Source organism: Melanerpes formicivorus, unplaced genomic scaffold (assembly GCF_026170545.1).
Source record: "Melanerpes formicivorus ecotype bairdi unplaced genomic scaffold, bMelFor1.0.p_v2 SCAF_6, whole genome shotgun sequence".
NCBI classification, from domain to species: domain Eukaryota; kingdom Metazoa; phylum Chordata; class Aves; order Piciformes; family Picidae; genus Melanerpes; species Melanerpes formicivorus.
Genome location: NW_027142358.1, coordinates 24,255,065 through 24,270,355, shown reverse-complemented (window position 1 = coordinate 24,270,355; position 15,291 = coordinate 24,255,065). Strand labels below are relative to the sequence as shown.

The 15,291-nt window shown below is 41.6% G+C and overlaps 1 long non-coding RNA gene across 2 annotated transcripts in view; it reads right to left on the bottom strand.

The window, feature by feature from the left end:
- LOC137442002 (uncharacterized) overlaps positions 1 to 15,291 on the bottom strand; it is a 363,940-nt gene that overhangs the window by 138,364 nt on the left and 210,285 nt on the right. For both annotated transcript variants that reach the window (XR_010987559.1, XR_010987558.1), the window contains exon 4: positions 11,770 to 11,844. This is a non-coding gene — a long non-coding RNA (uncharacterized lncRNA). The remainder of the gene's footprint in view (positions 1 to 11,769; positions 11,845 to 15,291) is intronic.

The following is a 15,291-nucleotide window of genomic DNA, read 5'->3' as shown; positions in this document are numbered from 1 at the left end:
GGGGATATGAGTCTCCACACCAAAGATCAAGTGGACTCCATGGATATTCACCTGGAGACAGAAGAAGAGGTGACAGAGAGCTTTTGGGTGAAGATTAAAGGGAAAGCAAGGGAAAGTGATATCATAGTGGGGGTCTGCTACAGGCCACCTGACCAAGAAGACTGAGTTGATGAGGTCCTTTATAAACATATAGGAGCAGCTTTACATTCATGAGCCCTGGTCCTCATGGGAGATTTCAACCAGCCAGATATACGTTAGAAGAACAACATAGCAGGGCACCAGCAATCTAAGAGGATCCTGAAATGCACACCAAAGCTCACTGGGTCTAAGATAAACGCAGCTTTAAGCTCTGCTTGGACTTAATAGCTCTGCATGGACTTAATAGCTGTCAGAAATACCCCATTTTGAGCCAAATTCCTAGTTAGTGGTTTGAACAGGTAAGATGGTTGTTGTTACTTTACTCCCATCATTAGGTGAGATAGGTTTATCTCCAGTTTCCTGTTTTGAAAATGACTACTCCCTATCCTTTTCTTGGCACTAACGGAATAAATGGATGGTCTGTCATGTTAAACCTATTCCCACTACAGCCTTCTTTAATCTTCTGCATCTGGATCACCACACAGGTGATTTCACCACTTTAGGGATCATTTCCTATGGCCTAGCTGGCATTTAACAAAGTCAGCTATAATTCAAAATGCATGAAGATGTCACTGCTCATCAGAATTTGTTTAGCCTCTATATTAAAAAAGAGGCTAAGTAAACTACAAATATGTTTCCCATCACATAATCTGGGACAGATCTAATTCACTGCTTTTACATTTCTGAATTGCTTAACATATTTTTTAAGTGCATTTTACAGCAAAGGAAAAATTTCACAGACACTAATACACCTAAATATTTATTCAAGTCACACATCATTCTGCCATTCATCCAACAGTAAGTAGCAATAAAAAACACCACTTCCATTATTCATTAGATGTAAAAAGGGGAGTGAAGCTCTTGAAACATACCATCTCATGCTAATCTCTGATGCAGAAGTCATCAGGCAACTCTCAGTTGAGAAGGTTTTTCTGCCAACATGTGTATCAGACCTGCAGTTAAGTATCATTCCTCAGTGCACACCAGCACCTTGAATGAGAGCCCTAGTTTACACAAGTAGTATTTCAAACTTCTTCAAGTTCATAAACTTGTTTTATGCTACTTTCTTCTCAATCTTAGGGCTACATAGAAACTTAAGTAAGTTAAAAGACTGTTCATATAATGGCACAGAACACTGGTCCTCCTGTCTCTCAACCCACACATAGAATATATTTTACCCTGAAAACGTGCAAATGTTAATACAGCTCACAACTTGATTAAGCAGCTGTTAGCTTAAAGCACTCTTTTGTTCTTCGTACTGAAGATCCACACAGTGTGTAAGGATCTCACTCTTTAGGAGCAGAAATTAGGAGAGAGGTACCTCTCTCAGAAGTACTACCAAAAATAATGCATAGGAAACAGAATATGACACTGCCTCTAACAAAGCATGATGCATTAACTTGCAGTTTAATGGAGAAAGAAACTAAGTCCTTCAGAAGTTTGTCACCTCCAACTCCTATGAATGTTTTCTACTGCAGCAGTGAAATGAAACAGCTTTCCTCTTTAGCTTACATTTAGTACTACAAGTACAATATTCACATAGCAATTGAAAGAAAGAAAGGAGGTTGAAACTACAACATAAGCATACACAAGCCAACTGTCTTGGTGGAACACCAAGGGGTCTGGGTTGAGTTAAGGGTCTGGGTTGAGTATTTTTCTTGTTTGGGGGTATTTTCGTTTGTTTTTATTTTTGTTTTAATTTGTTGTTGCTTTGGAGCTTGTTTCTTGTTTGGGGGGGGGGAGGCATTGGTTGGTTGGTTTTTTTTTCAATCTTTGTGGAGATAAAATACATTTCAAACTCCTATGGCACTTTTCTGCATTAGCCTCACAGCTTCTCCCTTGAAATACTGACAATACAGTACAGGACTTAAAGCTTCCAGAAGGATGAAATGGAAAGTAAATTAGAATGCATAAGTTGCCTTTTTTAGAGCACCATCTTACAGAGACTTAGCAATAGGTCTGCAGAATCAGCTCAGCTTTGGTAAAGTCTCACCATGCAGAAAGATCTATTACTCTGGGCTAGTACTGTGTGTATCACTCTTAGAGAGGAAATTCATCTCCTGCATTTGTTCCCAATCAAAGGCTCTCATGTTACGGACTGCTAAGTTCTCTACTAACAAGGGAGAAGGAAAGCACACTGCTGTATTTGTCTCCAAGCAAACAAAAGCTAAAACCACTGGCTGTAGTGAGGCTGGCCAAGGGGAATGCTCCACCACTTCCCACGCTTTGGAATGTCATTCTGCTCCATAAATGATGCTACTGAAGCCAGAGAAGTCTCCACTGTAAGGTACAAATCAACAAGAGCAAAACAATTTTAATCTAATCCAACAGGTCCATAAAACATTTTCAACATTTCAGGCAGATCTCTGGTAGATGTTCTTTTGTTTGCTTTCTGAGCTTGGTCAAAGAAATGACAAATTAATTATTTGCATAACTATTCCTATATAGCAGGGATGCTCTATCAGTTAACCAGACAAAAGGCACCATCTGGCCTGGAAAAAGGATTTGTTTCATCATAAGCATTATGAGAACAGTCGAGAGCAAATCCTAATTAATATACAAGGTGAGTCCAGATTAAGAAGCACTTCTCATGACTTTATCAAGTATTAATTTAAAAAGAGGATGTCACACTTGGTGCACTTGCTTGAATACTAATAACCCATGATATTTTCCCAATTCAAAACACTGAAGTGCCATTTCATGAAATTCACAAATAAATTATACTAATGTTTTCAGATAGGATTATTTCCTGTGGCATTTTAATGCCATCTAACAATAGATGCTACAAAATGAAACTTATCTCAATACATTTTAAGTTACCTTTGCTTCAAATGAGTAAGTTTTCTAGATCTCAAAAGGAAAGCCTCATTCAGCATTTCAAAGTCAAGTGGAGAATTTCTCCACAAGTGGGTTCTGAAATACAGCTCTGGACTGACACCACTGTTGTGAGCAAAGTTGTATTAACTTGGGAAATTCTTATTTGATTTCTCACCAGTTAATACAAACACCTAATCATTGTCTCAGCTCTGAGGCAAAAGAAATAAGGTAAATTCAGATGGTGGCATAAGCATGACTATGGCTAGCAGGTCGAGGGAGGTGATCCTTCCCCTCTACTCAGCCCTGGTGAGACCCCACCTGGAGTACTGTGTCCAGTTCTGGAGCCCCTATTACAAGAGGGATGTGGAGGTGCTGGAACGTGTCCAGAGAAGGGCCACAAGGATGATCAGAGGGCTGGAGCACCTCTCCTATGAGGACAGACTGAAGGAGTTGGGGCTGTTCAGTCTGCAGAAGAGAAGGCTCCGAGGTGACCTAATTGTGGCCTTCCAGTATCTGAAGGGGGCCTACAGGAAGGCTGGGGAAGGACTTCTCAGGATCTCAGGTAGTGACAGGACTAGGGGGAATGGAATGAAGCTGGAGGTGGGGAGATTCAGGCTAGATGTGAGGAGGAGGTTCTTCACCATGACAGTGGTGAAACCCTGGAATGTGTTGTCCAGGGAGGTGGTCGAGGCCCTGTCCCTGGAGGTGTTTAAGAGCAGGCTGGATGAGGCTCTGTCCAGCCTGATCTAGTGTGGGGTGTCCCTGCCCATGGCAGGGGGGTTGGAACTAGATGATCCTTGTGGTCCCTTCCAACCCTGAATGAAACTATGAAACTATGAAACTATATGGCATGTGGGTGAAACACTAGAACGCTGCACTCTGTTGCCAAACACACACCACAGAATTTGTTAACCTGCCTCGGTGCGTGCCACTTATGCTATGGCATGTTGCTTTTGACTTCAGAAGAGGAAAATAGTGACACAACACTGAGGAAAAAGGGTGCTACAGCAAGCCTGGCCAGGAGACTGTATCAGTTTGCTTTCCTTGCTCAGTATCTCCAGGGTATTTGAACATAACGGTCTTATGCTAATGTTAATGCAAATATTCTTAGCACCACAGGATACTTCAGTTGGAAAGGGACCTCAGGAGGATGCTGGTCTCACCTCAGAGGAGATAAGGGATTGACCAGATTGCTCAGGACACATTATGCTTTTAGTGCTTTCCACAGTCAAATCATTATTGCAGAATATGTTGGTAACCAGCTAGCTGACATTTTGTAACTTTTTTTTACGCCTATTTTCTTCGGGAAATAGGAGAAATCAAACAGTACTGAGTGAACAGGGAGAGGAGAGGATTTTTCTACAGAAAATTCCAATTCCACATAATATGGAGGAGTAAAGGATTTGGATAATGTCACTCAGCATTGACAGTTCTTAAATCGTAACTAGTAAAATGATTGCTCCAATCTCATTGTCTTCTTTTCTTAAATCATGCTAAACATGGAGATTTCCTGCAAAGGCACATGCAGCACTTTACTATTGCCTGCCAGGGGTTTCCATAAGCTACTCACAGAAATGATACTTTAGTTAGCAGTGTGTGCTAATAGACTTTTTCCTGTCATTTGTTTCAGGATTCTTTCTAGTAAGTTTCAAACTGGCATTAATATTCCTTCCTGCTACACTGTTCTGCTATTTTAAGTGAGATCTTAATTTCATTCTTGGGAGTGGTCTTTGGAGGACAAATTTTTTCACAAGGTTTTCGCTATCAAATGATATGTAACTTAGTTTTGTTTCTTATTATAGGCTTTTAAGATGTAGGCACTTACTCTACAATTCATGCTGAATTTTTTTTTGTCAAAATGGAGGTTGAACCACCTGAAGAAAATGTTTAAATTGACTGAAGTATCATTGCAAGCCATTTCTAATTTTACCTTTCCCTGTCTTCAACAAATGCAGCATTAGCCCATCTAATGATGTGGGAGTGCTTCTCAGGAACATAGATCAAATGACAATCTGCTTTGAACATCTGTTCTTTGCTAAGTCTCACAGAGATGCATTAAGTCAGTGATTCTTGTTTTGCAGCTTTCCAAAACTTTATGTGACAGCACACACATCATTTAGATAGCAATGCTCTGACTTTGCATATAGGAGTGATAGCACTCCTTAATCACAGACCCAAAACTCAATCAGCATGTAAGACAGAGAACATAGTTGTCCAAAACTTCAATTGTCAGCTTCTCAGCTACATGACACCACTGTATCTACCTGTATTTCATAGGCAGGCTGTTACATCCCTGTGTGGTATTTCCTAGTTTATGCTTACAATGGAAAATACACCAAACCTACTCCAAAACATGACCAACATTCAGTCTAAACAAAATAGTTTCTTCTTTGCTTCAGAAAGCCCCAAATTTTCTATTTTTTCAAGCTTGGACATAAAAAAAGGATAGCAAATCTGTAGAGGAGGAGGGCAAGTCACTTGAGATTCAGTTTCATTTGAAACAAGTAATGGTAACTTGCATCACATAAAAACACACACACACACAAAAAAAAAGATGAAGAGTTGAATCTGAAATTCCAAATCAAAACCCTATAAATTATGAAACCTAAGATATAGTAAAGCATTTTATTCTTCAGAGGCATCTGTATAAATTAACATTTTAACAGAACTTGTCACTCTTTTTTTTAAAGAAAAAAGGCAACCCTCTGTCAAAATATAAAGATATGTTCCTAACTAGTAGGACTATAATGACAGACAGGTAGGTAGAAATTCCCTCATCAGCTTCAGGCATCTCACACAGTGGCACAGTGAGGCTGAGAACATGGGGTTTTTTTTTCATTAAGAGATGAGGCTCCTAAGTATGCTTCTCTGAGTTGAGTGCAAGGAGATGTCTCACTTAAGCCACAGCAACACTAACTGAAGGCCTCAAGAGGAAAACTCCCATACACACCAACATGCATAACATTCTTCTCTCCTTAGATTTTCAGTGAGAATCATTTAACTACAAATAATCCTCAACTAAAGAGTTTCCTAGGTTGTAATTTTCTAAGTTGCCTATAACAATGCCTACAGCACCTTAATAATCCCCGTCTTGAAAAATAGTGCCCAGATTCCAGACTGACTGGTTTTGCTGGCAGGGTGTGCAAAGACAGTGTAAGCAGAAGTGCCAGTGAATATAAGATGACATTTTAACAGCTGAGCAGAAAAGAAATTTGAGGCAATCTGCCTGGAATTCTGCAGTTTCAGTCAACTTCTATCAAGGTCTGCTTGGGGAAGAAGGGAGAAGACAGGTTATCATTTGGTCCTGAAATCCATCCCGTAAGAGCAGAAAATGGTTCCCCTACATGGGCACATAAAGTCTTGTTTGTCTGAGACTACAGATAAATAAAAATCTTGTTAGTAAAAAGCATGCACAAGGAGATAAAGGCTGAAGCCTCATTCTCCCTGGAAAATAGCTTTCCTCTAGAGCATCCTTAAGGGAGAAAGCTATTAATACCCTCAGTGACTTGTTAACCAGACTCAAAAAGTCCCACATAATTGCATTACCCCAAACATAAAAATACTGTTCTGCAATAAGCCACTGTCATGATGAGAGACTCAGATATATATTCTGCCTCCTGTTTCTACATGACACAAATTTTACAACAGCTTATTTACTGGTCTTCTACAGGAAAGCTGATCCAGAAATTTCCTTCCTCCCCATTTCTCCTCTTTGGAGGAGGTGACTCAGAGCATTACACATCACTGGAATAACCTTGTTATCAAGAGGTAGCTGAAGACATAAACCTTGATAAAGTAATAAAGTGGCTCTTCCAGCAACATAAAGGCTGGGGATGCCTACCCTGTACTTCACTCAAAATGTCACTTGGGGCTCTCCTCTGTGATTTTTCAGTCTCTGCTGTGTTTGATAACAGCTTCTGTTTTTTTTCCCCTTGCAAGAAATGTTGGTCATCACCAAAATGTAAGAGAGGCAACTAAATAAAATAAAAGCCTGAGTCACTAAGATGCATGCTCACAGTCCTCAACGTTTGCAGCTTAGCTGTCCTATGCAACGGAGAACATTGAACTGAAAGGAGGTGCGATGCAAGAAAATAAAGATGTAACTTCTATCTTCAATTTATGCTTTGAAAAAGGAAACCATGGAAATGCTCCATTTCAGTGAGCAGTCATCCTAGAATTCTCGTACTGACCTCTGCATAGAGGTGCTGAGAAAGTCCATACTTGAAAATTATGAAATTAGTAATAATGATTAAGAACTGTATGATAATTAGTGCCTAAGAAAACCACTTGTCCTTGAGAGATTTCAGTTAAAGACTGGAAAGAGATTAGACTAAAGATGATCCAAATCAGTAATACGATACTTTGGAACAGAAATGGGATCTGCTTTTACATATGGAAAAGATAAGAGTAACCCTGGGGAATATTCTGGGTCAAGAAATAACGGACAAGTATCAATTGGTAGGCAATGTTTTGAGGAGAAACATCTGTATGGCATTAGGAAACAATGAATACACTGTTACTTCTAACAAAACTTTGCCACCATAAGGTTATTCCAGTGGGATAATACCATATTACTATGATGCTGTCTCAGAGTGTTCTATTTCCCACCTCTGAATACTCATACCCAAAACACTCACTCAGCAGGCACAGATACAACCCTGGCTCACCAAAATGAATATGCATGAAATCAAATCTCCAATAGAGACCTTCACTGCTGTTTTTCATAACTCTGGTTTTACTCTACTCTGGTCTTCATAACTGAGTTTTTACAGCATTACTCACTGGCTCCTATTTGGGCTTCCTCTGTGGCTCTACACTGCCCATTGTCTTTACTATCAGTGACTCAAGTCTTTCTGGAATTGATATTGTTCTATACCATGTGTTGCTGCTTCTTAGAAGACTGAGAGTATCTTCTGAGCAATAAATGTTTAAGGTTGTCCACCTTCACACAGCAAATTTATCAAGATTCCTTTTAAAATAAAACTAATAAGACAAAAATCAGAGCAGTGCAGGAAGGGAACTCATAATCAGCAGTGCCAGGGGTGTGAATCCACTCTATTTAATTTCAGAACCATATTCTGAAAGCAGACACTATCAAGTCCACTATTTTTTCACTGCACTTTCCTTACAAATGTTTTTCTTTGCACAGCCCTCTTTTCAGTTAACGCTCTGTTCAGCACTGCCTGGCACACTTAAAATTCACAGACCACTGAGATTTGGGGACATTTCATGTCTGAAGTGATTTCTGGAGTGAGTGTTTCACAAATTGTGCTGAAACTTTCAAACAGAACAGCCAGAGCATTCACATAATTAAGCCTGATGTCACTTCCAAAAGGTTTCCAAGTCAGAGAGATTGGTTTTATAGCAGGCACTCATGCAGGCTCCCAATCTCCTTGTCCCCTGTGCAGGATGTATGTTCACACCTGTCCAGAAACTCATTGCTTGCTTTTAACCTCAATGCATTTTTCTTCTTCACCATTTTCCAAGTCTGTAAATCTGTTCATTACCATATACAATTTATTGCCTTCCTTCCATACTGCATTGTTTAGCAGCTCTCAGTAAAACTGCTCCTTTCAGACCTTGTATTAACACTTCACCTCCTTCTCAGAGCTTCAGGATCACTGCAGCTAAAACACAGAAATTCTTTCTTGATCCATGATCCATCACCTGACACTTCAGTTATATCCACTGTTTCAGAGATAGTACTTTCTCCTATCCCACATCTGAAAGCAGGCCCCAGTGATAAGGAGCACAGTTCCCATCTCAAGGTACTCACATTTTTTTTCTCACTTTCTCTTTAACTAACAAACAAAAATAAAAGCTAAAACAAGCACAAAACCAAGCAAACAAAACTAAACCAAACAAAAAACCCCACCAACCTTTACTGCCTTTCTTGGTGATACCACACACCTTCAACTGTAAATATAGGTTATGTAAGAAACTGGAATATTTGTTTTATTTTCTCTAAGGAAAGTTGATGCATGTTCCAGAAGATGGACTTGTATCCGGCTTCAAAGGCTGTCACACGTGATTTTTCCCTTCCTTGACAGCACATGCTGTTACACAGATTTCACTTACTACTCATCAGTGTTAATTAGGAATAATTTTCCTTGCATTTAGTTTTACATTGATGCAAATGTAAAACAGAAGTGGGTAAATTAATAGGATCTGTGCATACATGGCTGACAAAAGCCTACTTACTCAATTTTCCATTCAGTTTATTCCTTATATATTACTACTTGATTTTTTGGAGGAGTGAGGATGAGAACACAAAGAAGGGAAGAGAAAAGAACTTCCAGAACAGATTAATGGCATCTTTTATTCCTAATGTAACAAACGTAAGTTACACGGGATGCTTAAAAACAAAATTATGGATCATTGCATCGTACTTGATCTGTCCAGATTTTCATCAACTGAGAATTTAGCCTTAATAGCCTTGATGATACAAACTTCAGGGATTATTACATTCTTCAGCCAGGATTTCTCATGGCATTCTTATTAGAAAACTGCCTGCTTGTGACTTAGATGGGTACATGTTCTGTTGGGTAAAGCACTGGCTGGATGTCTGGGGCCAGAGAGTGGTGGTCAGTGGAGTAAAATCCACCTGGAGGCCAGTCACAAGTGGTCCTCCCCAAGGGTCAGTACTGGGATCAGTCCTTTTCAATTTCTTTATCAATAATTTGGATGAGATCAAGGGCACCCTCAGTAAGTTCGCCAATGACATGAAATTGGGTAGGAGTGTTGATCTGCTTGAGGGTAGGGAGGCTCTATAGGGGGACCTGTATAGGTTGAACTGATGGGCTGAGGTCAACTGTATGAGCTTCAACAAGGCCAAGTGCCGGTTCCTGCACCTGGGTCACAACAACCCCATACAATGCTACAAGCCTGGGGAAGAATGACTAGAGAGCTGTGTGGTGGAAAAGGACCTGGGGGTACTGATTGACAAGAGGATGAATATGAACCAGAAGTGTGCCCAGGGGGCCAAGGGCATCCTGGCCTATATTAGAGTTTGGCCACCAGGACCAGGGAGGTGATTGTCCCTCTGTACTCCCTCTGTACTCAGCATTGGTAAGGCCGCACCTCAAGTACTGAGTTCAGTTTTGGTCACCGCAGTACAGGAAAGGCATTGAGGCACTGGAGTGGGTACAGAGAAGGGCTGCTAAGCTGGTGCAGGGCCTGGAGCACAAGTCCTGTGAGAAGGACTGAGATGAATTGGAACTGTTTAGAAATACAAAAGGAGAGGCTGAGGGGAGACCTTATTGCTCTCTACAACTACCTGGAACGAGGTTGTAGAGAGGTAGGCACTGGTCTATTCTCACAAGTAACAAATGATAGAATGAGAGGGAATGGCCTCAAGCTGTGCCAGAGGAGGTTTAGACTGGACACTAGTTAAAATTTTTATCATGGAAAGTATTGTCAGGCACTGGAATGGGATGCACAGGGAGGTGGTTGAGTTGCCATTCCTGGATGTGTTTAAGGGCCATGTGGACCTGGTGTTGGGGACATGGTTTAACAACAGACTTAGTGGAGTGGGCAAAAGGGCTGGGCTTGATGATCTCAGAGGTCCTTTCTGACCAGGATGATTTTATGATGGCCACACAGCCTTGCTTACTTCCAGTGTCATAAAAAACATTGTAATTTTATCCTTCCTCCTGCCCTTATCAAATAATTTGCTTCCAACTCAGCTACACAAATCAAGTTGCTTCCACCTCAACCAATAGTAACTTTGCCATGACCTTTCTGCCTCGATTTGGCAAGTTACCACCCTTACGGGAGGGGCACACATGTAGAACAGATTCAGCACAACAAAGAGTACTCAGTATTCAGTATCACTAAGGTTGCAAGAGACCTCAAAGATCATCAAGTCCAACCTGTCACCACAGACCTCATGACGAGAGTAGGGAGGACACTACTGCCCACTGCAGGCTTGAACTCACAACCTTCCCATTAAGGGTCTTATGCACTACCAACTGAGCCACATATGCTCAATGCAATAATGTAGAAGGAGCCCCCCAAAATGTGGGTGCTTATCCCACACTGACATGCAGGACAGTACAAATGGTAAAAGAGTGTAAGACAGACCCTTACAAGAGGGGCCTTGAGCAGCAAGTGAGCAAGAGAGGAAAGTTGTGTTTAAGTGCTCACCTGCTTGTGTGCATGTGTTCAGTTGATTGATACAAGGCTTCATTTGCCACTGGAAGTGTGAAATAAATTTCATATAAATTGGAACATGCATGTAAAAATCTTATCACCACCTAAAGATATACTTCCATTAGTGTATTCTCTGTTTTGTTCAATCAGCTTAGTATTTATGGGGTGGCTGGAGAAGAATCCTATACAATATTTATTAACATTGATTTTAAGCGAGTCATTCAATTCATAACCATGAATTACCTCAGAAAATAGAGAGTTTATCTTGTTTTTCTCTCTAAAGAAAGTTAAGTATTTAATTATTAATGAGACTTTACTTTGAATTCGGTAAACAGGCACTTAAAAATAGCAAAGGGGGACAGAGACAACTAGCCATGGTTTAGTTATATGATGTCAGTATTAATTCCAGTGTTTACTGTGTTTCCTAATTTAAGTAAGCATTGGTGCTGATTTAGAAAGGAAGTTGCATCTAATTAAAAACAAATAAATATCCAGCTCTTCCACTATTTTCTGATTTACATTTGAAAAAGGCTCATTCTTACCAGAGACCTTGATTTTCTGTCTAGACCAGTTCTGCTCTGCTGACCACTCACTATTACATGAGGCTGCAATGAAAAAGTCTTGTGGAGGATGCGGATCAGTTACTCAAAGACATTCACTTACCAATATCGATTAGGTGACGGGTTGTTTGACTTCCTCTTTGAGTCTTTCTGTCATGAAGAAATGGTTACACCCCTCCTGTAGGGCAGAGGAAAATGGAATTAATGAAAATCAAATCCCTGTGAGGTTTTTAAAAAAATTCTATCATAACTTGAAGTAAATACGGCAAAGAGCAAACCCCTGTCAAACAGCACAGGCTCAGATCCTTGTTCTGCCGATGCAACTCTATGTTGAGAGGATTTTACATGACCAGATCAAGAGCATCCAGGAATCCACATCCAGCAAAGTACTGACTTTCAAGCATTTTTTTCGATAATACTGTTTTCCTTCCATCTCTTACAAATTCACATACCCCCAGTTCAATTTCCTGGATTTTTGGATATCCTCAATTTTTGCTTATCCTTATCCTGTAACATTTGTTATCTTCTGATGATACGCCTGTTATAAATAGCCAAGAGTACACACAGGCATTCTGCTAACATTCACTGGATGAATCTGTTGCTTTATCAGTCCTTAAAACGTCAGCTTTTTCATTACTGTGATATTTTTTATTCCACTAAAACACTTACAACAAACCATTAATTTTTTATGGGTTATCAGTTATAATCCATTTATACCCACACAAAGTGCAACAGTTTATAAAATTGTGTGTTGTGTGGTGACTGATGAGATGCCGCAACATATTAAGCAAAAGCCATTTCCCTTAGTCTGCTCTTCTGAAATTATTCTTACAGCTGAGAAAGTCTTATGGTCAGGCTGAAACCTAACTGCCTACATCTGCAATTCCTACTTGTTTTTATTGCTCTGACTAAGGAAGTGATCAACAACAAGACACAGCTTGCCAGAAACAGGACATCTGGTAGTCTTAGCACTGCTGCTGAATTCCCAAGCCACGGTAACTAGGAGCACACACAAGGACCAGAGGCACTTGCAAATCCCCAAGGTGACCCATAACCAGTTTGTCTCATACTGTATATCACTACTGCACAAACAGTACTGGAGACAAGAGGAGATTTTAGATGTAGCCCTACTTTGATATACTTCTTAATTTAAAACCTCTCACATGCCTGGAAATTTGCTTTTCAACAGCCAGTTTCTGCAGCCTAATTTGCCCAGAAAATGTGGCATCATCACTGCAGTTACCTGCTCTGGTCTACTGAAGCCTGCTCTTTTCCTGTGCTACCCTTTTGCATGCCATGTCTTCCATCATAAAATCCCAAGCCCTACTCAGCACACAGTGCATCTCCACCAGAGCCTACCTCTCGTGAATCCCCCTGTTATCTGCTAACTTCCCTCCAAAGGCACTCGTAAGACCTCTGCCTGCCCTTCAGGCTCTGCACCTTTCCAGCACTGGTTTTCTTTCCCATCTCCCTTCTACAAGGAAGATGTCCTGCCAGGTGCCATCTCTGTACCCTTGGTGTCACTGAGACAACCCTCTTGAGCAGCCCCACCAAAGGCAGAGCCACTGGCTGTTCTTTGAGCAGTTCACTTCTCATCTCCTGTCCATGTCATCATCTCCAGTCCATAGGACTGGATGAGATAAGTCCTAGGGTGCTGAGAGAGCTGGGCAGATGAGCTGGTCAAGCCTCTCTCCATCATTTTCCACCAGTCCTGGCTCACCGGAGAGGTCCCAGACGACGGGAAACTGGCCAATGTGATGACCATGCACAAGAAGGGCTGGATGGAGGAACCTTCAAACTACAGGCCTGTCAGCCTGACCTCAGTGCCAGGGAAAATTATGGAGCAGACCACCTTGGGGGCAATCACTGTGCACCTGAAGGATGGCCTAGGGATCAGGCCCAGACAGCATGGATTCAGGAAGAGAAGGTCCTGCCTGATCAACCTGATCTCCTTCTATGATCAGGTGACCCACCTGGTGAATGTGGGGAAGGCTGTGGATGTAGTCTACCTGGACTTCAGCAAGGCCTTTGACACCGTCCCCCAGCAAACTCCTGGCCAAGCTGTCAGCCCATAGCTTGGACAGCAGCACTCTGTGCTGGGTTAGGAACTCGCTGGAGGGCCAAGCCCAGAGAGTGGTGGTGAATGGTGCCACATCCAGCTGGCAGCTAGTCACTAGTGTTGTCCCCCAGGGATCAGTTCTGGGTCCCATCCTGTTCAATATCTTTACTGATGATCCAGATGATGGGATTGAGTCAGTCATCAGCAAATTTGCAGACGACACCAAGCTGGGAGCAGGTGTTGATCAGTTAGAGGGTAGAAGGGCTCTGCAGAAGGACCTTGACAGGCTGGGCAGATGGGCAATGTCTAACATGACGGCATTCAATAAGTCCAAGTGCTGGCTGCTGCACTTTGGCCACAACAACCCCATGCAGCACTATAGGCTGGGGACAGAGTGACTGGAGAGCAGCCAGGAAGAGAGGCACCTGGGTGTACTGACTGACAGCCAGCAGTGTGCCCAGGTGGCCAAGAAGACCAATGGCATCCTGGCCTTCATCAAAAATAGTGTGGCTAGCTGGAGCAGGGAAGTCATTGTGCCCCTGTACTCAGCATTGGTTAGGCCACACCTTGAGTACTGTGTCCAGTTTTGGGCCCCTCAATTTAAGAAGGGCATTGAGACTCTTGAACATGTTCAGAGAAGGGCAACAAGGCTGGTGAGAGGCCTCAAGCACAAGCCCTATGAGAAGAGGCTGAGGGAGCTGGGATTGTTTAGCCTGGAAAAGAGGAGGCTCAGGGGAGACCTCATTGCCCTCTACAACTACCTGAAAGGTGGTTGTAGCCAGGAGGGGGTTGGTCTCTTCTCCCAGGCAATCAGCACTAGAACAAGATGACACAGTCTCAAGCTGCGCCAGATGAAGTTTAGGCTCGAGGTGAGGAGAAAGTTCTTCACAGAGAGAGTTGTTAGCCATTGGAATGTGCTGCCCAGGGAGGTGGTGGAGTCACCATCCCTGGAGGTGCTCAAGAGGGGATTGGACATGGCACTTAGTGCCATGGTTTAGTAGTCATGAGGTCTTGGGTGATAGGTTGGACTTGATGATCTTTGAGGTCTTTTCCAACCTTGTTGATTCTATGATTCTATGATTCTGTCTGCATCTCCTCCCTCTTCCTTCTTATTGTCATATCAAGTAGGCCACCTCTATAAACTCAATCCTTTAAGAGTCAATGTTTACTTTCTACATCTGTTTCACTATAATATATAACCACCAGTGTGAACAGAGGGACTGTAGAGTGGCACTCTAATGGGAATGAAGATAAAATATCAAGAAATTTGCCTGTCAATTTAAGGTGTTCAAAACTACATCATGTTGGCTGGTGTCTGCTCCAACTCCTTCTCTGGTGCATATCATGTTTTTTGGCCCAGTTATGACTTTACAGACTTCTAATTTGAAAAGTAAGGCTGAATTATGATTGTATGGTGAAGGATTCACATAGAAATCTTTCTTCTGGAAAACTTCTTTTAAAGCAATCCCAAAATAGTTCTAGGGTCATAAGGTAAAGAAGTCTGTCCTTGCTGTCTCAGTCAATGAAACACAAAAACTAACAAATAAAAAGTGCTTCCATACATTT